This window comes from Protomyctophum parallelum, assembly GCF_964188405.1.
Source record: "Protomyctophum parallelum genome assembly, chromosome: 6".
Lineage (NCBI taxonomy): Eukaryota > Metazoa > Chordata > Actinopteri > Myctophiformes > Myctophidae > Protomyctophum > Protomyctophum parallelum.
In genome coordinates, this window is record NC_139701.1 from 1,897,273 (window position 1) to 1,907,272 (window position 10,000).

Here is a 10,000-nt window from a genome sequence, read left to right on the forward strand (position 1 = left end):
TATTGCCAGCTTCCTGATCTTTAGTCTGCTCTGGAGTGTTAACATCTATCTAGCTGACTCGCTGGACCTCTCCTTTTGTTCACTGGCCATTTGTTTGAAGGCACACCCTGCACGGCCATTTATTAAGAAACGCATGTTTGTTTAGAGCTGCAGCTCCCGGAAATGGAAGAGTTTTTTTTTTTTTTTCTTTTTTTTGGTTGTTTTTGCTGCACTGCTCGTCATAGATAATGTTCTATGGAACTATCAAAAAATTACATATTATTTTTATGGTACTTTTGGATTAGATTTCAGCACTGGGTCATTCACGTGAAAACTGTTAAATACAGACAGCTGAATCAACATAATGCATTAATTTGCGAGCGATTAATAATTCAACTCTTGCTGAAAACTAAAAGAAAGAAAAAAAATGCAGTCATCTGTGGCACAAAACAGACCTTTTATTAGGTCAGATTTTTTAAAAGATGGTTTCTGTCAAGTGTCGTGTAATTTTCCATACAAAGCGCCAGTAGTGAGCGGACTGTCTTGGAGCAGGATTTATTAGCGGGACTCGTGTCGTCCAAGTCTGTGGTTTGAAAACCTCAGGTTTTTCATACGGACCACCTCCGCGTTCAGACCCCCAAGAAAAGGTTTTTCATACGGACCACCTCCGCGTTCAGACCCCCAAGAAAAGGTTTTTCATACGGACCACCTCCGCGTTCAGACCCCCAAGAAAAGGTTTTTCATACGGACCACCTCCGCGTTCAGACCCCCAAGAAAAGGTTTTTCATACGGACCACCTCCGCGTTCAGACCCCCAAGAAAAGGTTTTTCATACGGACCACCTCCGCGTTCAGACCCCCAAGAAAAGGTTTTTCATACGGACCACCTCCGCGTTCAGACCCCCAAGAAAAGGTTTTTCATACGGACCACCTCCGAGTTCAGACCCCCAAGAAAAGGGTTTTTCATACGGACCACCTCCGCGTTCAGACCCCCAAGAAAAGGTTTTTCATACGGACCACCTCCGCGTTCAGACCCCCAAGAAAAGGTTTTTCATACGGACCACCTCCGCGTTCAGACCCCCAAGAAAAGGGTTTTTCATACGGACCACCTCCGCGTTCAGACCCCCAAGAAAAGGTTTTTCATACGGACCACCTCCGCGTTCAGACCCCCAAGAAAAGGTTTTTCATACGGACCACCTCCGCGTTCAGACCCCCAAGAAAAGGTTTTTCATACGGACCACCTCCGCGTTCAGACCCCCAAGAAAAGGGTTTTTCATACGGACCACCTCCGCGTTCAGACCCCCAAGAAAAGGTTTTTCATACGGACCACCTCCGAGTTCAGACCCCGAAGAAAAGGGTTTTCATACGGACCACCTCCGCGTTCAGACCCCCAAGAAAAGGTTTTTCATACGGACCACCTCCGAGTTCAGACCCCCAAGAAAAGGTTTTTCATACGGACCACCTCCGAGTTCAGACCCCCAAGAAAAGAGGTTTTTCATACGGACCACCTCCGCGTTCAGACCCCGAAGAAAAGGGTTTTCATACGGACCACCTCCGCGTTCAGACCCCCAAGAAAAGCACTGGTGGTAAAAGTTATTTTCTTTTTTCTACAATATAGAAATACTCCGGAATTGTACTTAAAAGTAAAAGTCCAAAAGTATTGGCTTCAAAAATATACTTAAAGTACCAAAAGTATCCTAGTCATTGTGCAAAATGTCCCATTTCAAATGTATAATAGTCTTGAAAACAGCAGATCCACGCACTACGTCCTACCGGGGAACCCCCCCCCCCCCCCCCCCCTCAGGTGATAAGAAGCACTCTTCATGCACTGAAGGAAGCATGAGCTCAGTTTGGGGCTCTCCCCAGGTTGGCAAAGGGAGAGCCGCGCGAAGTGAAGCCTCACCGCTAGAAGGTCCTGGATTCCCGCTCGGGGCGCTGTGGGCGCTGGCGGCGTGTTTCCTCCTCCGGGTCATCAGCTCCCATACCCGAAGGCGGGGTTGGCGAAAGGGCCTTTCTGTGTGGAGTTTGCATGTTCTCCCCGTGTCCCCTAGGGTAGATACCCTCACAAAAAACATGCAGTAATCCTGGTCTCTAAACTGCCTCCCCCTGGCCAGCCGGGGCGCCTGATGGAGGGGAAAGGAACTGGTTGGAATAACGTGTTCCTTACTTCCTTCCACGAATCCACGCGATACGTCCAACCAGGGAAACTCACGCATGAAGGAAGCATGAGTTAAGTCCGTTGCTCTCCCTAGGTTGGCGGAGGGTGTGTAGAGCCCAGGATCACATTAGATGATTGACACAGGGGTGAAAAATGGGTTACAAAATATATTAAAAAAAAGAAATACTCTACAAATAGGCTACGTCAAGTACAGTACTTGGTTACTTTCCACCACTGAAGAAAAGCAGAGAAGGGGGAGAGAGGAGTAAAAAAAAAAAAAAGCCCCTCTCTCTAAAGTGTCAGAAAGAAGCAGACAAAAAGTGCAGATGATAGAAGACTAGAGTCCAGTTTGTAATGAAGCGCCGTTCATCTGGACACTGAGTGCCTCGCTGAGCGGCGGCTGGCTCCACCTTGACCCGCGCGCTCCACCAGCTCAGCAGATGAGGACTGGACAAAAAAAATATCAAAAACAAAAAAATCCCTGCTCTCAGTGGAAAGCCTTATGGGGTGGTCCGCCGTCTTTCCAAGATGGTGGGATGTCATTAGAGACCCTTGCCCTCCCGAGGGTCACCCACCCGGCCTCGGCGACCCTTTACCCTGTACGAACCAGGCTGGGGGTTGATGTATGATCCCACGGAGGAGTTTTGGTGCATGCTGTGCAGAAGTACACAGATCATAATACGCTATAGTCTCCAGAGCGGTGGTTTTCAACCCTTTTCACATCAAGGTCCATTATTGTTGGGGGCATTTGAGCCACGGACCACCGTTGGATGAGATTTAGCCTCACAGAGACAAAACTAAAGAATATTTTGTGATTATTAGACAAAAATGAAACCAAATGGAACATTGGGTTTCATTTTACACTCTCAAGAGTTAAAGATCTATGAAGATCAAAAATCAATTTTGTTACCAGCATGATAATATGTAAGATATTGGGATCTGAAATCCTCCCCATGAAATCCTCCCCATAGACAATGACGGAGGGGCGCCGTCTCTACCAAACTTGAGCCAAGGGAGACACCACTGAACAGCCACGCAAAGATGATGTTTTAGACGGCCCATCGCGGTCCCAGAATTAATCATATCTCCTGTTGTCGTCGATGATCGCCTCAGGAGTGTTTTGGCGACATCAAGCTACTTCAGCTACATCCGGGATAGCGCCTGGTGCGTCGCTAAATGTGCTCCGTGGCTGTAAATCGCTGGGCGCTCTGATTTAAATCACTTTGTGACAAAACAAATCACTGAACCCTGCAGCGAAATCAGGCTGGAAATGCCGTATAGATATAATGGGACTTTGATATAAAAAAAGGTTGAAAACTTCTCTCTCCTCAATGTGCTGTAAACGGTTCAGAAACACACAGAGGAACGACGTGGTCTCTGTTAAAAAATACTGGAACTCTTCAATGAACAGTTTAGCCTCATTTAATGGTCCCAAATACCCCCGGGCGTTCGTGGCGTGAACAGATGTTTCTGACGAACAATAACTAAGATCAAGATTGTTTGTCTTGTCTATAGTTTTTATCATGAATGAATGAATGAATGAATGAATGAATGAATGAATGAATGAATGCCCTACTTCATCATACAAGTGTTGTGTCTGTAGATCAATTGCCATGCTATTTTCAGCCCTTTTGAAATATTAGAAATTGGTTGAAGAGTGTGTGTGATTTCTGACTAAAATAATAACTACATTGGACACATGTTGGCTTGTTCCTTTTGGACATGAGAGGCTTCCGCCCGACAGCTGGCGATATCATTTCTCAAGAATGAGCAAACATTACAGTAATAATATAACCATGTAGCACAGCCACGTCCAGTAGAATGAGTTAACATTACAGTAATAATATAACCATGTAGCACAGCCATGTCCAGTAGAATGAGTTAACATTACAGTAATAATATAACCATGTAGCACAGCCCTGGACATCTCATCTCTCCACCGCGTACTTAACTGACCTGAGAATCAATAGCGTTTTGGCCCCTACTACCACAGCGTCCTGACCTCCATGTCTCTTAATAGTGTGTTTGATATGCAGGCAAATTAATTTACTCCTTAATGGAGCGCTGGGGTCAACGGGATTTGATCCCATTCGGGGCCCCAGCGGTTTGTTGAGAATATTCCATTTACCTCGGCTGTGCTTACCAGGGCGTCTGCTGTGTGTGTGTGTGTGTGTGTGTGTGTGTGTGTGTGTGTGTGTGTGTGCGTGCGTGCGTTTAGGAAAAGGTCTTCACCATGAGGAAACAGAATCATTTGCTGTTGAAGACCGTTGTGGTCAAAACATGTTGACATTTTAACTTTAACTAGCCATCTTTTAATAAAGTTTTTAATTTTTCTTGGTTATTTTTCCTGTATGCCTGAATTTCTCTCTCTTGTTTTAATGGTTAAAATTCTTTGGAAAATGTGGTTAATTTATGTGCACTTAATTTACCGTAAGTCTGTGAGAATTAATGTACGTACAGTAAGTGTAAGTATTATGCAGACGTTATTAGGCAGGAATATAAAACAGCCCGTGTTACAGTAAGACATTAGAGCTAAAAAAAGTTATTGTTTCCATTGTGGTCCTATATGTAATGTATCAAATGAATGGCATAATAATATAACATTAACACAATAATATGTGTCATCAACGAATACAAACATTTTTAATTCATGTTTTTTTTTGGGGGGGGGGTAATGTTTTTTCGTTCGTTTTGTTAAAAAATATTAATAATATTAGAAAAAGAGACCCAATGTGTTTAGGAACCAATGCTGTAATACATGCATACTGCACGGTATAAGCGTGTATCGTATCGGCGTGCACACACACACACACACACACACACACACACACACACACACACACACACACACACACACACACACACACACACACACACACACACACACACACACACACACACACACACACACACACACACACACACACACACACACACACACACACACACACACACACGCACACGCACAAAATAGACATCTCAGAGATAGTGCCACTCAGTGTCAGCGTGGGTTCCCAGGGACCTCTGAATGCCCCCCTTGGGCTTCATTCCCACTTGAACTAATAGCTGAATTATGCACCGTTCCTCCAGATAGGACCCCATAACATAGATTAATTACTTTGGCATTACCCTGACACCTCTCCCTCTTTATACAAATGTGTAAATATCTGTCTTAACCCATTCTGACCTGAGATCAGATTCATAACGAGGTTTCCACTGGACACACACTGGTCTGATTAACCCCATTCTGACCTGAGATCAGATTTAAAAAATATCAGTCGTTCTTCGATTTTTTTCAAAAATAGCAGACCTACAAGCTCGTATCGCGCCACTCGGTGGCGCGATATGAGCTTGTAGATCTGCTATTTTTCAATAGCTAAAGCATAACATGATGCCGACACCATAATGGGTGCCCGTTCAGAATGTCTTAAGTAGGTGGATTTGTCCATCCCACCGAGCACTTATATCACTGCCCCACACATAAAGCAATACAGGAGCTGACCAGGCGAGCCAGATTAATCCCTCCGAGGGCCGATCGACATGCAGATAAATAAGACTTAGGAGAAGCTTTCCCCCCCCCCCCCCCCCGACGTCCACACCGTGAATCTTAAAGCGTCAGGCCGTGCGGTCCCTTCCCCTTCTTCGCCTCCCGCATGGCTTCCTACAATGGCTTCCTCGGTCCATTCCTATTGATTCCGATCTCTCAGGCTTTTCCAATAAAGCCGGGTTCACGAGTTCATTATTAGGAGAATGGGGGCGTAATTGGCTTTGGGGAGCGCATAAGAGGCTATTTGCACTCATCTATCTGCTGGGGGGGGGGGTGATCTTAACCCATTCTGACCGGGCAGCGGGCACCCATTTTGGTGTCAGCATCATGTTATGCTTTAGCTATTTAAAAATAGCAGATCTACAAGCTCATATCGCGCCACCGAGTGGCGAGATACGAGCTTGTAGGTCTGCTATTTTTTGAAAAATCGAAGAACGACTGACATTTTTTTAAATCTGATCTCAGGTCAGAATGGGTCAATCAGACCAGTGTGTGTCCGGCGGAAACCTCGTATGAATCTGATCTCAAGTCAGAATGGGTTAACGGCCACTTTGAATGGCACGCGGTGGGAAAACTTTGCTCCGCGCCCCTGTGGTTCTGGAGCCATCAGGACGGTCGATCCACATAAAGCAGAGGTTTATACCGCCGAGCCGCCGGGGGGGGGGGGAGGCTTTAGTGGCATTTGGCGCGACGGACTGCTGTTGTTTTGTGCCGAGCACCTTGCAAGAAAAACAGGGGAAAAAAAATCCAGAAACAGTTGGGCCTGTTCGATGAATAGCAAAAATATTAATTCAATTCGTTATTTTTCTTTTTAAGTTTGACTTAAACTGTGACATTATAAAACGGGGGCAAAATGAAACGTTTGTTGTGAACAACAACCATTGGTTGAGAGTTGACATTGTGATTGAACATACAAAAACAAAACGTACGTACTGTATGCTACAGTAACTGATCCAGTTTATGCTACAGTAACTGATCCAGTTTATGCTACAGTAACTGATCCAGTTTATGCTACAGTAACTGATCCAGTTTATGCTACAGTAACTGATCCAGTTTATGCTACAGTAACTGATCCAGTTGCCTCACAGCAAATCTCTTGACTTCAGCCTCTCAAGTCTCCGGCCCGTCTCCAAAACATCACTATATCAAAGCTACTGCTAAAACATCCAACCCCCACCCCACTATCAACACCCGCCCAGGCACACCTGGCCTGGGGACTGGGGACTGGAGACTGGGGGAGGCAGACAGATGCAAGCTGGTGACAACAGGGGCCCCAACATCCACATGGGGGCCCCGTGCATGCATCCAGTCACCGCCTCCTCCAACTGTTCTCCGCACTGCTCCTTCTCTTTCTCTTCCTCCTTCTCCATCTCAGCTCTCACTTTCCTTCCTGGCAGCAGCCGTAGCTGATAGGTATAGTATAGTATAGGCATGTAACGATAACCATCGTTAATCGATTAAAATCCATTCAAACTAAGGTGACTGCCTGGTGAATACAAATTAACGCATTCCACGCGTTATATTAAGATTGACAAGATACCGTGATCCTGTCGGGATTGTTTCATTATACCTTTGGAGCATAACGCTGAAGTATTTGCGCCTTTGATCCATGAAAATCCCCCTGAAAATAGTCCCACGATTTGGTATTGAGCCGACAAAAAAAACACTTCCGCGAAGTGGCAAAGCGAGCTAAGATTGTCCATAACCCCTCGTTCACTTTGCGTTGGAGTCAGTTTCCCAGAAGCCCTTGCAAGCGAGTTATAGTATGGCGTTGGCGTGTTAGGCGGTCAAAGTGTTTAAATCGCAATTTGAATCGTAATGCAAACAGCAAAAAAATGAAAATACAGGATCTTTGCAAGAGAACTTATAGAAAAAGAGTTTGTCATTTGCAACTGTATTGAAAAGATTAGAAAATGTAAATAGAAAGCCAAAAAATTTGTCATTTTGTCTGGAAAATAGTTTGTTAAAAAAAAAGAGTGAGGGGCGCTGTTATCATCATACATCATCATACGTACATCACATTTCATATTCAGCCAATCAAATCATCACAAATGTCATTCCGGCCAATCACTTTTGGCGTCTTTTCTGGCCTCACGTTTTATTCCTCAATATGTACTTTGCTCAGCCAATCAAATCATCGCTATGAGCTGATCAGCCATTCTAATCATTACTTGCGCAAGCAGAGCGCGTAAGTATTGTGGTCGGCTGGACCAAAAGTGGTACAGTATGTATGTATGTATGTATGTATGTATGTACAGTATGTATCTATGTACAGTATGCATGTATGTATGGATGGATGGATAGTGGTCCCTAATTGGCTGTTGATGGTGACGTAATTAAGATATGTTTAATTGTTGGGTGGGTAAAGGGTAACATAATTATGTATGTATACATATCGGTAAGAATGGTGGACCCTTATCGGCTGTTGACGGTGACGTAACTTAGGTACACTTCAAGGTAGGTATATACTGTATACAGTATTTTAGCTGATCATAAGTTCGTAGACGTCGGCAATACTTGCGTGCTCTGCTTGCGCACAAGTAGGCCATGTATGGCCTACTTGTGTGCAACATGCAAGTTGGTACCTGGAGTCGACAGAGTGCATTTCTAGTTGTGTTCGTGTTCACACAAACAGACACAGCTGGGCAAAAATCATATTGTGAACCAATACTATAGTGGGTTGAGTGAATGGATGGATGGATGGATGGATGGATGGATGGATGGATGGATGGATGGATGGATGGATGGATGGATGGATGGATGGATGGATGGATGGATGGATGGTTGTGTGACAGTGGAAGGACCAGAACGACATATGAAGCGATGGAAGAGGAGGAGGGGGAGGCGGAGGGAAGGGAAGGGGAGAGGGAAGGGGGGAAGCCCGGCAGCCGGTTGTGGAGACTTCCTCTGATGAAAAGGTCAGTGGCACCTGTAAATCTGAGGGTTCACACAGCAGCTGGATGGGGGAAAGAGGGGGGAGGGGGTTGGCCCTTTGGGACACTCACTGCCCCTACATTTACTAACCACACACCCGTTTATATCAGTGGTTTTCAACCCATTTTGAGGGTCGCTATAGCCCCTCCTATACACAGCTTTAATGTTTGTCTTCAGGTAAAAGTTTGTTTAGTAAACTTCATTGACAATGAAGGGACAATTTAGCCTCTCAGACCCCAAATGGCCAATGTGGGAAATTGCTAGTTAGTTGCTAACTATACGGTAGTGGGTCGCACACACCAAGACTTCAGTTCAAATTGTTTATTTCATATTTGAACAGACAGACTGACACTGATGAAGGCTGGATAGCCGAGACGTTTGTCCTGTTCAAAAATGAAATAAACAATTTGAACTGAAGTCTTGGTGTGTGCGATCCACTATACCGTTATTTTGATTTGTTGATATGTTTTGAACGGGTAAGGGACTGATCGTTATTTATCCACCAGGGGGGGGGGGGGGGGGGGGGCAGATGTGATTTCTTTTTTTTAATTTTTCCTCATCCCCCCCCCCCCCCCAGCCTCCAAATATTTTTTCGGGACCCCCCCTCAGGGACTGGAAGAATATATATGACCCCCCCCACCCCCCACCCCCCCCAAACACCATAGACTATATTTATTTTATATTCACACCAACAGTATAGCAGCATAAAGTAAACTCTGATCGTTTATTAGGCGGCGGCCGTCTGGGGTTCATTTGGTTCCATATCCGTCATTACATTATGGTCAACATGCACTCAACACTGATGATATGCCATTGCATTCTTCCAACTAAAGATTTAAATATAGCATGTAAACCTACAAGCTCACAACAACATGCTGATGACGCGACACAAATTTGTGAGCTTTAAACACACCTACAGTCAGAGCGCAGTGGTCACATGAAGAGTAATTAGTTGCTAATTAATAATACAACAACAACAACTAAACTTTTTGGGGTTGCTCTATAAATGTAGTTGGGCAATTACTATAGTCTGGTTAGGGCTATGGCAACCAGACTATAGACTTAGGGATGGAGCTCGAAACCAGATACACCAAAAAAAAAAACCTGATAATGGTATGGGCTTTGGGCTTATCAATCCTGTTATCGAGCATAGCATCATGTTTAAACAATCCACACAAGAGGTGATCAAGACATAAATCTAATCACCCACACGGGGCAGCCCCGGGTAAACAAAATTACGCTTTCAAAGTGACGGTACACACATTAACCAATTAACAGCTTCCGTCTGTTAGAAAAGTAGGCTACTTGAAGGCCCTAAAAGATACTGGTTCTGTTCAGAATGTATTGTCGTCTCCAGTCTTTCCACAAAATAATAGAAAATGCT